This window comes from Jaculus jaculus, chromosome 9 (assembly GCF_020740685.1).
Source record: "Jaculus jaculus isolate mJacJac1 chromosome 9, mJacJac1.mat.Y.cur, whole genome shotgun sequence".
NCBI lineage: Eukaryota > Metazoa > Chordata > Mammalia > Rodentia > Dipodidae > Jaculus > Jaculus jaculus.
In genome coordinates this window covers 16,108,563-16,124,960 of record NC_059110.1, presented here as the reverse complement: position 1 = coordinate 16,124,960, position 16,398 = coordinate 16,108,563, and the positions used below count along the sequence as shown (strand labels likewise).

Sequence of the window (16,398 nt, the reverse complement as noted above, 5' to 3'; positions counted from 1 at the left end):
AGGTGCAGATCCTAAGGACAGAGCCACCCCACCATACCTCAAAAGGGCCCCGGCTGAAACTGAGAAAAATTGGCTAAACAAGCAAGGGAGCTGTTTTCCTGACGAACTGGATACCAGCACAAGAGGGAAGGAGACCAGCACAGAGAAAAATCAACTCCTACCAAATCAGAGAGCCAGAGCCCCAGAGGCCCCCAACACCTCAGCACTGAAGCAGACCAAAAATGAACCCAACACGGCTCAGGGAAATTTTGCGGAAGACGGGGCGGAAAGAATGTCAGAGTCACATGTTGGGTCATGATATGCAGAGACATTTATCCTACCTGTAACTGTGGGCTTACTCCACAATGCACGACCCATATACCTCAACAAGGAGGGGCCAATGGGGAGGGGGTAGGTCATGGATGAGCCTAATAATGGTACCAAACTGCCTGTATTTGCTGAATACAAAACTAATTAATAAAAAAAATTAAAAAAAGAAAGGGACATGTGCTATTCTCCTCCAGCCTATGTATGCATGCATGTAGGTTGTATGCATGTGCGCATACATGAGAATATGCTACGCATCACATAACACACATCGCATGCTCTACATATGCACATGCAAAGAAATGATAAATATAGAAATGGGATTGTTGGCTCATATGGTAGTTCTATTTTTAATGTTTTTGAGGAATCTGCCTACTGTTTTTTATAATGGCTGTACTAATTTACATTCCCATCAACAATGTGAAATGATTCCCCCCCACCCAATCCTTGCCAAAAATTTGCCTTTTATCTTGCTTTTTGGAGACAGAAACTCACTATGTATCTCATGCTGTCCTTGAACTCATGCCAGTCCTCCTGCCTCGGCCTCTGGAGTGCTGAGGTTACAGGCATGGACCATCCTGCCTGGCTTCTTTTGTCTGTTTGATCAATATTCTAACAGGTATGATTTGAATTTTTCAGGGTTTGACTCACATTTCCCAGATATCTGGTGTATTAGTTACCTTTTTATTGCTGGGGAAAAATACCTGACAAAAATCAGTTTGGGGCTGGAGAGATGGCTTAGCAGTTGAGGCACATGCCTGCGTGCCTAAGGACCCAGGTTCGATTCCCCAGGACCCACGTAAGCTAGATACACATGGTGGTGATGCGTCTGGAGTTCATTTGCAGTGGCTAGAGGCCCTGGTGCACCCATTCTCTCTCTCTCTCCCCCACCCCTTTCTCTGTCTCTAATACATAAATAAAAAATAAATCTTTAAAATTTTCTTTTAAATTTCAGTTTGAGTGAGACAAGTTTTATTTCAAGTTGCTGTTTCAGGTGACAGTCCCCCAAGACAAGGCAGCAGGAGCTGGTCACATTCAGTGCACAGTGAGGAAGGAGAGATGATGAAGGTGCGGCTCAGCCAGTTCCCTCCAACTGGGGTCGAGGGGACCAGGAAGGACCTTGCCCACAGTTAAGATGGGTCCTTCCCCTCTCAATTAACCTGATCAAGCTAATCCTTCACACATTCTAGATCCTGTTAAGTTGACAATCAATAGGAACCATCACCAAAAAATAGCTTAAAATAATACCCGAAGCCGGGCGTGGTGGCGCACGCCTTTAATCCCAGCACTCGGGAGGCAGAGGTAGGAGGATCGCCATGAGTTCGAGGCCACTCTGAGACTACAGAGTTAATTCCAGGTCAGCCTGGGCTAGAGTGAGACCCTACCTCGAAAAACAAAACAAAAACAAAAAATAATACCCGAGGGGATGGAGCGGGGGCTCAGAGGTTAAAGGCGCTTGTTTGCAAAGCCTGACGACCCGGGGTTCGATTCCCCAGCAGCCATGTTGAGCCAGATGCACAGAGGGGCTCATAGCTCTGGAGTTCCTGTCTACAGTTGGCTTGTAGTGGCAGGGCACCCTGGCATGCACATGCTCACTCTCTGCTTTCTTGCCTCTCTCTCAAATGAATAACATATTTAAAAATAATAATACAAAGCTGGGCGTGGTGGCGCATGCCTTTAATCTCAGCTCTCAGGAGGCAGAGGTAGGAGGATCACTGTGAGTTTGAGGCCACCCTGAGACTACATAGTGAATTCCAGGTCAGCCTGAGCTAGAGTGAGACCCTGCCTTGAAAAACAAAACAACAACAAAAAAATTAGCACAGTGAGATTAATGGATACAAAATCAATATGCAAAATGTCAGTAATATTTCTATATAGTAATAATAAACTACAAGGAAATAAAGAAAACACTCATTTAAAATAAACATTTTGAATACTTAATCAATTTATTTATTTTATTTTATTTTATTTTTATTTATTTATTTATTTGAGAGTGACAGACACAGAGAGAAAGACAGATAGAGGGAGAGAGAGAGAATGGGTGCGCCAGGGCTTCCAGCCTCTGCAAACGAACTCCAGACGCGTGCGCCCCCCTTGTGCATCTGGCTAACGTGGGACCTGGGGAACTGAGCCTCGAACAGGGGTCCTTAGGCTTCACAGGCAAGTGCTTAACCGCTAAGCCATCTCTCCAGCCCAATTTATTTTATTTTAAAATATTTTTTGTTTATTTTTATTTATTTATTTGAGAGTGATAGAGAGAGAAAGAGAGAGAGAGAGAGAGAATGGGCACCCCAGGGCCTCCAGCCACTGCAAACAAACTCCAGATACGTGCGTCCCCTTGTGCATCTGGCTAACGTGGGTCCTGGGGAATTGAGCCTCAAACTGGGGTCTTAGGCTTCACAGGCAAGCACTTAACCGCTAAGCCATCTCTCCAGCCCTATTTTATTTTATTTTTGAGAGTGAAGGAGAAAGAGTCAGAGAGAGAGAGGGAGGGAGGGAGAATGGGTATGCCAGAGCCTTTCAAGCCACTGTGAACAGACTCCAGATGCACGTGCCCCTTTGCACATATGTGCCACATTGTGCGCTTGTATCACTGTTCATCTGGCTACGTGGGACCTGGACATTCAAATATGTATTCTTAGGCTTCGCAGGCAAGCGCCTTAACAACTAAGCCATCTCTCCAGCCCAGGAATTAATTTTAATTCAGCAGAAGGACATGACAAAAAATTATAAAGTCTGACACAGAAAGAAATGTAAGCAAATTTAAAGTTCCAGACCCAGAGACTGCGGCCCCTTTGGCCACATAGTGCTCTGCTTCCCTGTAGTGTCTCTGTGACCACTGGGTCTGAGCTGTCACAGTGAAACGGGCTTTGATTCCATGGCCAGGGCTTCCTCTACGCTAGGATCCATGTTCATCACTTTATGTTACAGAGTCTGTGTCATGATTTCATTAAACCTTTTTTGTTTGTTTGTTTGTTTGTTTTTGTTTTTTCGGGGTACTGTCTTACTCTAGCCCAGGCTGACCTGGAATTCACTATGTAGTCTCAGGGTGGCCTTGAACTCATGGCGATCCTCCTACCTCTGCCTCCTGAGTGCTGGGGTTAAAGGCATGCGCCACCACACCTGGCTTCATTAAACCTTTTTAACCTCTCTGCGAGATGCTATCTGTACTTGAACCATTTTATATATGAGACTGGGGCTAAGAAAAGTAAATATCTCACCCAGATCAACCAGGTACAAAGTGATAACAGATGTTGGATTCAAATCAGATCTCTTGGGCTCCAAGGTTTAGTAGAGATTACTGTATTAGTTAAGATTTTTTTTCTATCAATTTTTAATTTGTTAAATAATTTTTTTTTAAAGGGAGGGTCACACTCTAGCTCAGGCTGACCTGGAATGCACTATGTAGTCTCAGGGTGGCCTCGAACTGATGGCAATCCTCCTACCTCTGCCTCCTGAGTGCTGGGATTAAAGGCGTGTGCCACCATGCCTGGCCAAATAAAGGTAATTTCATTTGTTAAATAAAAATTAAAAACAGGGGCTGGAATGATGGCTTAGCGGTTAAGGTGCTTGCCTGCAAAGCCAAAGGACCTTGGTTGGATTCCCTAGTACACATGTAAGCCAGATGCACAAAGTGGTACATGGATCTGGAATTTGTTTGCAATGGCTAGAAGCCCTGGCGTGCCCATTCTCTCTCTCTCTCTCTCTCTCTCTCTCTCTCTGCTTCTTTCCCTCTCTCGAATAAATAAATAAAACTAAAATATTTTTAAAAATTAAAAGAGAACTTTAAAATATTATCTAAAAGGGCTCCTGCAGCCTATTTTGTTTATAATTATGATTCTTGATTGGGAGCAGGGATTGCGGTTCAGGGTTTATTCGTAATGTGACAACTCATTTCAGGGGCAGGGACTGCTGAAGGGTCATTGAGCACATCACCGCTTAAGTGTCTGCCGTCTAGTGCAGCTTCCAGCTTCCATCTACAGGTCAGTCCTCATGCATGCCAGGTTGACCTTGAACTAGCAACATAGATACGCAGCTGTTCTAAGAGATTGAGCTTGGGGCCTCCTGCATATTAGGCAAACACTCTACCAACAGAGCGACATAATACATAACAGCTCATCAAAACCTAGGTTTGGGGGCTGGTGAAATGGCTTAGGGGTTAAGGCGCTTGCCTGTAAAGACTAAGGACCCAGGTTCAAGTCCCCAGAACCCACATAAGCAGATGGACAAGGTGGCACATACATCTCGAGTTCGTTTGCAGTGGCTAGAAGCCCTGGCATGTCCATTATGTCCTTCTATCTGCACCCCCCTCTCAAATAAAAAAATAAAAATAAGGCCGGGCATGGTGTGTACACCTTTAATCCCAGCACTTGGGAGGCAGAGGTAGGAGGATTGCCATGAGTTCAAGGCCACCCTGAGAGTACATAGTTAATTCTTGGTCAGCCTGGACTAAAGTGAGACCCTCCTTCGAAAAACCAAATAAATTAATAAATAAAAATAAATACATAAAGTTTTAAAAACCCTGGGTTTGTGTTTAGTCCCTGGGCACATAGTTGAATCTGTATTCTAGGTCCTTCTGCCTTTAGGCACAGCCCAAGTAGTGAGTCTTGCCCAACAACACGTGGGTGGAGAGGGAATGACTGCCCCACCTCCTACCTGGCCTGTGAAAACACCATCCCCACTCTGCCTTCCAGCCTCGCTCCTCCTGCAGGCTTGGCTTCTGTCCCCAGAACGGCCTTGAAAGTTTCTGAACCTTCCACCCCCGAAGAATGAAGATGGTGGAACTTGAATGAGCCTCTTCCAACCTGACAGCCAGGAGGGGGCTGCGCATCCAGGCCCAGTTAATATGCGAGCTCGGATGAAGGTCCACAGTGGTGGAAGCGTGATGTCCTTTGGGTGTCTGCCTTAGCAGTTAGTGAGTGAGCCCTGGTGAACACACCCCACGCTAGGGATCCAGCGGCAGGTGCAGGAGCCAGATGGAGATGCTGGGCTCCATGAAACCCAGGCATGGTCTGCTGATGCTGCTGTGACTTATTCCCAGGGAAGAAAAAATTATGGATTCAAGTTTTTTTTTTTTTTTTTTTCCTGAATCATTAGTTCTAAGGTATTGTCTAATGGCAATAAAGACCTGCTAACTACCTGCAGCTGGGGAGGTGTCCTGGGGGACTGTTTAAAGAGTCCGTACATAAACATGATGCAGATGTTACATTACCACATCCAGTAAACAGTCCCCATTAGCCAATCTCCCAAGCTCCCATTCTAATTTCTCATGTGCACTCGGAGAATCTGCTAATTCCTCAGGGAGGTTTGGTGAGGGGAGCCGTGTGTTGATCCCATAAACAAATCAGCCCAACTGTCCTCTTGCTGGTCTGTTGAATGCTTCATTTCAATTCCGGACACTCTTAAGTGTGCCCAGGGGAATGCGACATCTAAAAAGGTAGCTGCCACAGCAAACAAACACTTCAGCTTCTTAAACAAGCTCAATTAATTTATTGCAAACATCCCCGTTCCCCTTGAGGAAGACAAGCCTGAACTCTGGGTTCTTCCTTCACTGTCACACCCTGAATCTCACCTTTTTTTTGCTGGGTAAGTGAGAGATTGCTAAAACCGAAAATCAGACTTGTTTTGGTGGTTTTGTTTCGGAGACCGGATCTCACTCTGTAGCCCAGGCTGGTCTGGAACTCACTATGTCGTTCCAGGCTGGCCTTGAACTCAAGATCTTCCTGCTTCAGCCTCCTGAGTGTTGGGATGACAGGCAGGCACCATCACACCTGGTTCTACGAGTCAGATTTACACAGGAGGCTGTTTAGGTTTGGAACCATCGGGTTTGGAAGCAGACGAGTGACCGTGGCACAGACTTGCTGACAGTTTCTGGTCTGAGTGGGATGGACAGGTAATGCCTACACACAGCGGGCAATTGCTACATTAAAAAATATTATTCACAGGCTGGAGAGATGGCTTAGTGGTTAAGGCATATGCCTGTGAAGCCTAAGAACCCTGGTTCGATTCTCCAGGTCCCATGAAAGCCAGATGAACATGGTGGCGTATGTGTCTGGGGTTCGTTTGCAGTGGCTAGAAGCCCTGGCACACCCATTCTCTCTCTCTCTCTTTCTCTCTAATAAATAAATAAAATAAAAATCAGAAAATATTTAAAAATATTATTTATTTATTTACATGGGAGAGAGAGAGAGATACAAAGACAGAGACAGAGAGAGAGGGAGGGCATGCCACCACAAATGAACTCCAGATGCATGCACCATTTTGTGTATCTGGCCCTATGTGGATACTGGGGAATCGAACTGGGGTCCTTAGGCTTTGCAGGCAAGTGCCTTAACCACAGAGCCATCTCTCCAGCCCTACTTAGTACATTTTTGCTGAGAGAACCATTTTAATGAGATACTTCCTGGCACAAGACAGTGGCCAACTCTGTCCTTACCAGTGTTCTTCACCGCCTCCACTGCCTCTCTGGGAGGAAGTGTGAGGGAGAAACCGCAGAGGTAAATAACACCCTCAGGACCCTGGCTGGCATTTAGTAAGGGTCATGTGAGAATTGTGATTATTATACTAGTAATATTAATATTCCCCTTCAATATTGACATTCAGCATACTCAATTCATCCTTAATGTCTTTCTCTTAATAAACTGAATAGAAAAAAACAGTATGAAATCATTATAGCTTATCAAGATGGCCTTTTTCTTTTGGTCCAAATAGCATTTCGTGTTTAAATGTCTGTTTGTAAATTAGCATATATAGTCATGAATTTATTCATTATACCTGCTGCTTGCCAAGTACCATGTTAAGCAGAGGGGGATACCACGCTAATACAATAAACCAAATTCATTCTTCCTTTTTTTCTTTTGACATTTTTACAATTTAAAGCTTGTTGGCGAAAAGATTTTTTTTTTTCTAGTCCCACACAGTTTGCAAGATACTTTGGTTTTATATGTTAAATTTCAAGCTTCCATAAGCTGGCTCTTTTATAATCTTTTGATTAGCATAATTTAATTACACACAATAATGGACTTCACTATGACATTTCTGTACTTGTATGTAATACCCTTTGATAACCACTTTGCTTCCACTACACTGTCTTAGCTATTCCTTTCCTCCAGGACTCGTCTCTACTACTTAAAAAAAATATTATTTATTTAAGAGAGAGAGAGAGAGAGAGAGAGAGAGAGAGAGAGAGAGAGAGAGAGAGAGAGAGAGAGAGAGAGGGAGAGAGAATGGGCACAGCAGGGCCTCTAGTCACTGGAAACAAACTCCATATGCAGGCGTCACCTTGTGCATCTGGTTTTCATGGGCACTGGAGAATTAAACCTGGTTCCTTCAGCCTCACAGGCAAGCACCTTAACTGCTAAACCATCTCTCCAGAGACTGGGCATCACATTTTGCCACAGCAGCTGGGAGGCAGCAGCCAGAGTGCGCTGGCTCTGGGGCTGGGCATGGGGACACTTGCCTTTAACCCCAACACTCAGGAGGCTCATGTGGGAGGATTACCCTGATTTTGAAGCCAGCCTGGGCTAGCGTGAAATCCTCCCACAAACAATCAATAATCAATAATCAAGCAATCAATCAAAGAAGCAAACAACAACAAGGAAGAGCTGGGATATAACACTCCATGGTCCACTGCAAGTGAGATATCTCCTGTACAAGGCTTCACCTCCACCAGCTGAGGGATTAAGAACGAAGCTTAATAACAAACACATGAGGCTATGGAAGAAACTCTACATTTAAACTACCATATCATTCCACTTTTATTTCTTTTTAGAACATTGGCATTTCTAAAAGATTACTCTTAATTCTTGTTTTCTTCTTATTATTCTTTTAATAATTGGTGCACCAGGGCGCCCAGCCACTGCAATCGAACTCCAGATACATGTGTCACCCTGTGCATCTGGCTTATGTGGGATCTGGGGAGTCAAAAATGGGTACTTAGGCTTTGCAGGCAAGTGCCTTAGCTGCTCAGCCATCTCTCCAGCCTTTGTTTTCTTTATTTTAAGGGGGAAGGAAGGCAGGAGGGAGGAAAGAAAGAAGGAAGGAAGGAAGGAGAGAGGAGGGCAAGATTGATCACAATTCTAACTGAGCTGATTCACGTTCATTTCCTTCTTTCCCCCAAAGGTGTAAAGTGGGCATATTTTGACGTGGTGACCATGTTAGCCTTCTACTAATAACACGGGCACGGGGGCTGTGGGCCTTGGGCATGCTTTCCAGTGGGACTGGGAGGATGCCTATAAAGCCATTGCTATCTCTTCAGGACTCATAGCAGATGACACCAATGCCTGAGGGTGTGATTCCTTGCTGGGCTGGACAAGGCCTCAGAACCCTTCTCCACACCGAGAACCAAGAAACCGTGGAAAAGCAGAACCTCTCACTGGAGAAGAAAATTACTTTTCACTCCAATTCTATAGGAGAACACCGTTAGCAGGAAGGTACACGGTCACTTTTTCCCCCCAATAAAAATTTTTATTGACAACTTCCATAATTATAGGCAATAGACCATGGTAATTCCCTCCCTTTTCCACTTTCCCTTCACAACTCCACTCTCCATCACAGCCCCTTCCTCTCTCCATCAGTCTCTTTTATTTTGATGACATCAACTTTTCCTCCTATTATACTGGTCTGGTGTAGGTAGTGCCAGGCACTGTGAGGTCATGGATACCCAGGCCGTTTTGTGTCTAGAAGAGTGCATTGTAAGTAGCCCTACCCTTCCTTTGGCTCTTACATTCTTCTCATCACCTCTTCCACAATGGACCCTGAGCCTTGGAAGGTGTGATAGAGATGTCTCAGTGCTGAATACTCCTCCGTCACTTCTTCTCAGCACTGGAGTATGGTGTATTTTGAGTCATCCCAGAGGTCACTGCCATCTGATAAGAGAAGGTTCTCTAACCAAAAGTGAGAGTAGCATTAATATATGGGTATGAACATGAAGAAAAGTGCTTATAGGGCAGTTTGGTGAGCATAATATATGCATTTAGCCAGATTCCAGCAGGCGTTACACACCTAGGGCTCATGACTTCCACCATCATAGGTTTTCAGTATCAGGCATGTATTCCCTCCCATGGAGCAGGCCTCCAGTCCAATCAGAGAGCAGTTTGTTTCCCCCATAACAGACGTGCCCCTTTTGCACCTGTTGGCTCATTTGGCCTGGCTGGCCAAATTTAAGGTTTACAGTGTCCACTGTTGAGTATCTTCACTGGTTGTATCTCTTTCTCCCATTGAACTACATGCAGAATGGCTTTTTCCAGCTTTCTGTCAGCTGGTTTACATGGAGGAGGTTTTCAGCTCAGTTCCAGCAGAATCTTTCAGTGACCTTGCAGCCCAAATATGTGGAGTCTTCAGCAATAGGGTCTTGCCATCTATTCCTGGTGGGAAACCAAGAGCCTTAGCAATGGCCTGTAATGTTTGGGCAGCATCAGGGACCTCCCTGGCCAACAACCATGAGAAAGTATCCCATCCCTGGCACTGAAAAATTTCTAGTAACAGTCTATGGCTTCTGGGTGTGCCATTTTCCAAAAACGTAGGTTCACAGAGTCACTCTTGAATGCTCTGGGATATCTCCTATGGTTAGAGTAATGTAACATACAAATGGGGGAGCTTAAAACAATAAAAACTGGGCTGGAGAGATGGCTTATCAGTTAAGCACTTGCATGTGAAGCCTAAGGGCCCCAGTTCAAGGCTCAATTTCCCAATACCCACATAAGCCAGAAGCACAAAGTGGCGCATGCATCTGGAGTTCATTTGCAGTGGCTGGAGGCCCTGGTGCACCCATTCTTTCTCCCTCTCTCTCTGCTTCTTTGTCTGTTGCTCTCAAATAAATAAACAAAATAAAACAAATCTTTCTTTAAAAATATATAAATAAAAGTTGGAAGATGGTTCAGTAGATAAAAGAGCTTGCTGTGCAAGCATGAAGACCTGAGTTCAATCCCCATCCCCCACAAAAGGTTAGGCATAGGGTATTCCTATGACCTCTACGTGTGTGCGCATGGGGTGTGGATATTTGCACACATGTGCAAAACACACGCACACATATACACGCCACAGATACCCCCCCAAAAGTTTGTTTTCTCACACTTATGGAGGCCAGAAATTCCAAATCTGTCTTCAATTTTTGCAATACTAGGGACCGAACCCAGGACCTTTGGCATGCTAGGCAAGCCCTCTGCCACTGAGCAGAAATTCAAAGTCTAGCCTGACAGGGCCATGGTTCTGCTGATGACCCTGGGAGGAGGGAATATTTTCTTGTCTCTTCCAGTTTTTGGTGGTTACTGGAAATTCTTGGTGGCCCTTGGCTTGTAGACATGTCACTCCAATCTCTGTTTCCGTCATTACCTGACCTGTCTCCTCACAATGCCATTCTCTGTGAGTCTGTCTCTGTCTCCATGTCTTTCCTTTTCTTAAAACACACCAGTCATACTGGGCTAAGGGCTTGATCTGCTGCAGTCCAACTAACTGCACCTGCAGTGATCCTATTACCAAATGGTCATATTCTAAAATGGAGGAAGGCCAGGATATGAGTGTGTGTGTGCGCGCATGTATTTCATGTGTATGTTGGTGTACTGTTTAGTCTGATAAAGGCCTTTTGCCTCTGGCATCATCTCCTAGGGTTTATCCTAGTTATTATCTGGATGTGTCTCGGAAGATCAGAACGAAGGCCCACAGTGGGAGGAGAGATGGAGGAGGAAAGAGATGCGGTGGGGCCGGGCTTCAAGAAGTCACCCCAAATTGCAGCAGTGGAAGGCCGGACACTTAATCATGATCCTGGGGGACCCTGGAAGGCAGGAAGAGCCTCCCAGTTCACTCACCACATTTTGGCTTTGGGCCAGGCACCAACCCACACCTGTATTCCAGGTTCAGTGAAGCCAGATGGTCTGGTTGAACCTCCCCGCGTGGACACCTGGTTTGTGCCTTGTCTGTCTGCCTGACTTTAAAGGACAATACAGAATATAGCACAATCTACAGGTAAGATTGTTTTTTAAAATTAAAAAAATTATTTGTTGTTTTCGAAGGCAGGCCCGGGAGACAGCGCACCTACCTCGCCAAGACTCGGGCCCCCGCGCCCAGCGTCCAGCGGTGATGCCACGTCCTGGTCCAAAGCCGGAAGTGACGCCAGCTCTACTTGGTGATGGAGAGAGGAGTTGGTCCTGTGCTTGGTTGCCATGGATGCAAGGCGATGCTGAGAGAGCAGTGGGGCATGGCTGTAACTACATGTACTAACTACCCTGTCTGGTCTGAGCCCCCTCACGCCCACTCTTCTGGGGGGCCCCAGTGGTCCGGCTGGCCAGTAGCATGGTCTTGGCAGAGCAGGCGCGACAACTGTTTGACGGTGTTGTGGGTGCCCTGCAGCCAGGCCCCAGGCTGCAGAGGGCACTGTCGTTGGATCCCGGTGGCAGACTGCTGAAGGTGCGGGAGCGAAGCTTCCAGCTACACCAAAACCTCTACCTGGTGGGCTTCGGCAAGGCCGTCCTGGGCATGGCGGCTGCGGCCGAGGAGCTGCTGGGCCATCACCCCGTGCAGGGTGCGATCAGCGTACCCAAGGGCATCCGAGGCGCCATGGAGCACGCGGGCAAGCCGCGAGATGTTGCTGAAGCCGCACGGCCGCATCCAGGTGTTCGAGGGCGCCGAGAACAACTTGCCAGATGGCGGCGTGCTGCGGGCTGCGCTGGCCATCCAGCAGCTGGCCGACGGGCTCACGGCTGACGACCTGCTGCTTGCGCCCATCTCAGGTGGGGGCTCGGCCCTGCTGCCCGCCCCCATCCCGCCTGTGACGCTGGAGGAGAAGCAGATGCTCACCAAGCTGCTGGCGGCCCATGGAGCCACCATCCAGGAGCTGAACACCATCCGGAAGGCCCTGTCCCAGCTCAAGGGGGGAGGGCTGGCTCAGGCTGCCCCTCCTGCTCAGGTGGTCAGTCTCATCCTGTCAGACGTGGTTGGGGACCCTGTGGAGGTGATCGCCAGCGGCCCCACTGTGGCCAGTACCCACAACGTGCAAGACTGTCTGCGCATCCTCAACCACTACGGCCTCTGCGCTGCCCTGCCGCGCTCTGTGCAGACCGTGCTGGCTCAGGCGGCTCTGATCCCCCTGGGCCCCACACCTGCGGTCACGTCCTCAATGTGATCATCGGTTGCAATGCGCTGGCGCTGGCCGAGGCCCAGAGACAGGCCGAGGCGCTGGGGTACCGTGCCTTCGCCCTGAGCACAGCCATCCAGACTGATGTGAAAAGGGTGGCCCAGTTCTATGGGCTACTCGCCCTAGCGGCTGGAGCCCGCCTCTCCCCATCCATGGCTGGGACTTCCACAGAAGAGGAGGCAAAACTCCATGAGCTGGTGGCTGAGCTTCAGATCCCAGGCCTGCAGCCGGAGAAGGCTCTGAACGCTGTGGCACAGGCCAAGGGCCCCGTCTGCCTGCTGGCTGGTGGCGAGCCCACGGTACAGCTGCAGGGCTCTGGCAAGGGCGGTCGGAACCAGGAACTAGCCCTGCATGTTGGAGCAGAACTGGGAAGACGGCCACTGGGGCCTATTGATGTGCTGTTTCTGAGTGGCGGCACTGATGGGCAGGATGGGCCCACAGACGCTGCCCTGGCCTGGGTCATGTCTGAGCTGGTCAGCCAGGCTGCTGCTGAGGGCCTGGACCCCGGCCAGCTTCCTTGCCCACAATGACTCGCATACCTTCTTCTGCCGCTTCCAGGGCGGAGCACACCTGCTCTCCACGGGGCTGACAGGGACCAATATCATGGATGCCCACCTCCTGCTTCTGCGGCCTCAGTGACGGCATAGATTACATTTGGAGAGTCCATCAGAGGCCCCTAGGGAAGACCAGCGCTGGTCTTCAGTGCCTTCCATGCTTTAGGGTATCCCTTCCTTGGCTCTGGCTGCTTGGTTGGTCCACATGCCTTCCACAGATCTGATCCATATTCATTACCCCAGCTGGATTGGAAGATGGGGGCTTCCTTCCACCCCCACTTTCTGCACGGCAGCAGTTAACCCCGAGGACCAAGACAAGCCCCTCGGCCAGTTCACAGTTCTTGCCCTCCCCCAGACAGCTCCTCTGCCCAGCTCCTCAACCTGTTTGTTCTGTGGAGTGAAACAAGTGGGACTGAAAATAAAAAGGGCCATACTGGGCTGGAGAAATGGCTTAGTGGTTAAGGCACTTGCCTGAGAAACCTAAGGACCCAGGTTCAATTCCCCAGAACCCACGTAAGCCAGTTGCACATGGTTGTGCATGTGTCTGGAGTTTGTTTGCAGTGGCTGGATGCCCTGGCACTCTCATATTCTCTCTCTCTCTCTCTGTATGTCTCAAATAAATAAACATAAAATGTTAATAAAAATTATTTGTTATTTGAGAGAGAGAAAATGGGTGCACTGGAAATGAACTCCAGATGCATGTATCACCTTGTACATCTGGCTCATGTGGGTCCTGGGGAATTGAACCTGGGTCCTTTGGCTTTCAAGCAAGCATCTTAACTGTTAAGCCATCTCTCCAGCCCCAGCTAAGATTCTTAATCATTTTTCCAGAAATACTTCACTTTTTTTTGGCTCGCTAGGGTTGCGAATTTACTAGAATTCTTAGTTGCTGACACAATGGTGGCCGTGCCCAGTGAGTTCTCACCACGCACAGCGGCAGTTTGGGAAGTACCTTCAGGAATATCTTCATTCATTATGCTTTACTGCATTTCTTTCTTTTTTTCCCCCAGTATTAAAACCTCTGTCTCAGTTCATAAGAGCTCTGGCAGCTGAAGGGTCTCTGGAATATTTTATAATTTTCTCTTTCTGAGGGTTGGGCGGTCGGGGCAGAGGAGGTTAATAACGTTTATTACTCAGCCTGCCGCGTGTTGCCTGGCTGCTACACGGAGTCCACTTTGCATTCGTACTGTCTGGCTCGTTGTCTAGGCTGAAGTGTTATTGCTGGACCATCACAGGCAATGCTATAATTTGGCCCGTTTCTCAAACAGTATGTATCTGATAAATTGCAATAGATTGTTCTGTTATTTCAACCGTGAAAATGAGAAACAGCATTATTTACTTTTCCAATGTATTATGATTGGTAGGATTAACATAATTCTCCACACAAGGCTCCGAAAGAGCATACTCTTAGGTTTGCTTTTTAAATGAAACCATCAGCTCTGGGGAGTAGACTGGATGTATTTATTTCTATGTGTAAATAAAGGACTATCTCTGAACCCATTACTATCTGATAGTTTGTTTTGTTTTTGTCTGCCTATAAAGATTCCGTTCTTTCTTTCTTTCTTTTCTTTCTTTTTTCTTTTTTTTACAATTGTTTGACCAACTTGAAGTTGACAGTGGGATTCCCACCATGGCTGAATGGTGAGTTTCCGCACATGTGGACATGATTGGATAAGAGACTTGGGGTGACAGTGCTGGTTGTTCTGGTTGGAGTCCAGTTGTCATCTAGAAGATGTCCCTGAGTAGTGTGGGATGCTGGTCCTCAATCCAATCTGCACCTGAGAACATTCACACATCGATGTCAGGGCTGACCACCAGAGACTGTGACTTAGTGGGCCTGGGTTTGGCCCAGCTTCAGATTTGCATAATCCCAGGTCAGGGAGCATGGAGCTGTCCATCTTCTGGTGCTTACATGACTATAGTGGATTTTAGAAATTTTTGGGATTTTGTTATTTTTATGAGAGAAAAAGAGAGAGAGAGAGAGGGGGGGGGGGAGAGGGAGGGAATTGGCATGCTAAGGCCTCCAGCCACTGCAACTGAACTCCAGATGGGTGTGCTGTCTTGTGTGCATATGTGACCTTGCGCTTGCATCACCTTGTGTGTCTGGCTTACATGGGATCTGGAGAGTGAAACATGGGTCCTTAGGCTTGGCAGGCAAGTGCCTTAATGGCTGAACCATCTTTCCAGCCCAAATTCTCAGTTTTATTTACTTTCATTTTAATTTATTTATTAGAGGACAGAGAGAGAGAGAATGGGTGTGCCAGGGCCTCCAGCCACTGCAAATGAACTCCAGATGCATGTTTCACTTTGTACATCTGGCTTTCTGTGGGTACTGGAGAATTAAATCCAGGCCATCAGGCTTCAAAAGCAAGTACCTTTAACCTCTGAGCCACCTCTCCAGCCTTAAATTTTTTTCTTAAAGGAAATTAGATATTCAGAACAGTTTTGAGGACTCTGACAGTGTCACAAGGCATAGAACAGGGTCCTGGCCAAGCAGAGCATCGTCAATGCTGCAGTTAACTTCTTGTTGCTGAGACAAACACCCAACCCAAAGCAGTTTGTTGGGGAAAAGGGTTGATTTCAAGGTTTACAAATTCCAAAGGACGCTTCATCATGGTGTAAGAATCTAGATCTCTTCATTATACAGCCACAGTGGACAGAGACAAGTCACCACCAGCAAGCACGAACAGCCAGAGCTCAAGCTGGCTCTCTGAACACCCAGTAGAGCTGGACTCAAGATTGGCCCCAAATGACATACCTCCCCCAGGGCTCTGTCTGCTGAAGACATAAGAAGAAGTTTAATAATAATAATTAAAAAAAACCAAACATCTAAGGCCTTAGGGACATATATTGACATGCAAACCACAAGGTATACAGTGAGTCACGGTGGCACATGGAACATATTAGTTGTGTATCCCAAGACCGCACATTGTTCTGTAAGGAACCTGGGAAGACAAAATCAGGCGGGCTGGCTTTAGGTGGAGACCTGAAAAATCACTCCTGGCTTTGTGAATGGGGGAGGGCCAGCGCCCATGGTAGCCAGGCAAGGTTAGAGGGCTGGAGTTAACAATTTCATTTTATATCTCTTTCTTCAGCTATTCTCTCACAACAGTGGCTCAAGCTAAAAATTGGTTTTGGAAAGCTGAGGTTAATGCTGGAAGAAAAGAGGATTAGAGATGCCACTGATGGGCAGGACCTTGGGAGAACTAGGTGACAGTTGTTCCTTTGTTCATTATGGGGTGTAATAAAACTCACTGACGTGTCTCTATAGAGGGAGAGGTGCTGCCCGCTGTCATGGGAAACCACTACCACCCTATTTGACAGTGCTGGGGAGCATCCGAGACCTAAGTCTTGCCTGTTCTTTCCGTTCCTCCTTCCCTTCCCTTCCCTTCCCTTCCCTTCCCTTCC

At 47.3% G+C, this 16,398-nt stretch overlaps 1 pseudogene; it reads left to right on the top strand.

Annotated features, from left to right (window-relative positions):
- The first annotated feature begins 11,580 nt into the window (after positions 1-11,580).
- Positions 11,581-13,075, top strand: LOC101603445 (annotated as a pseudogene).
- Positions 13,076-16,398: the final 3,323 nt, after the last annotated feature.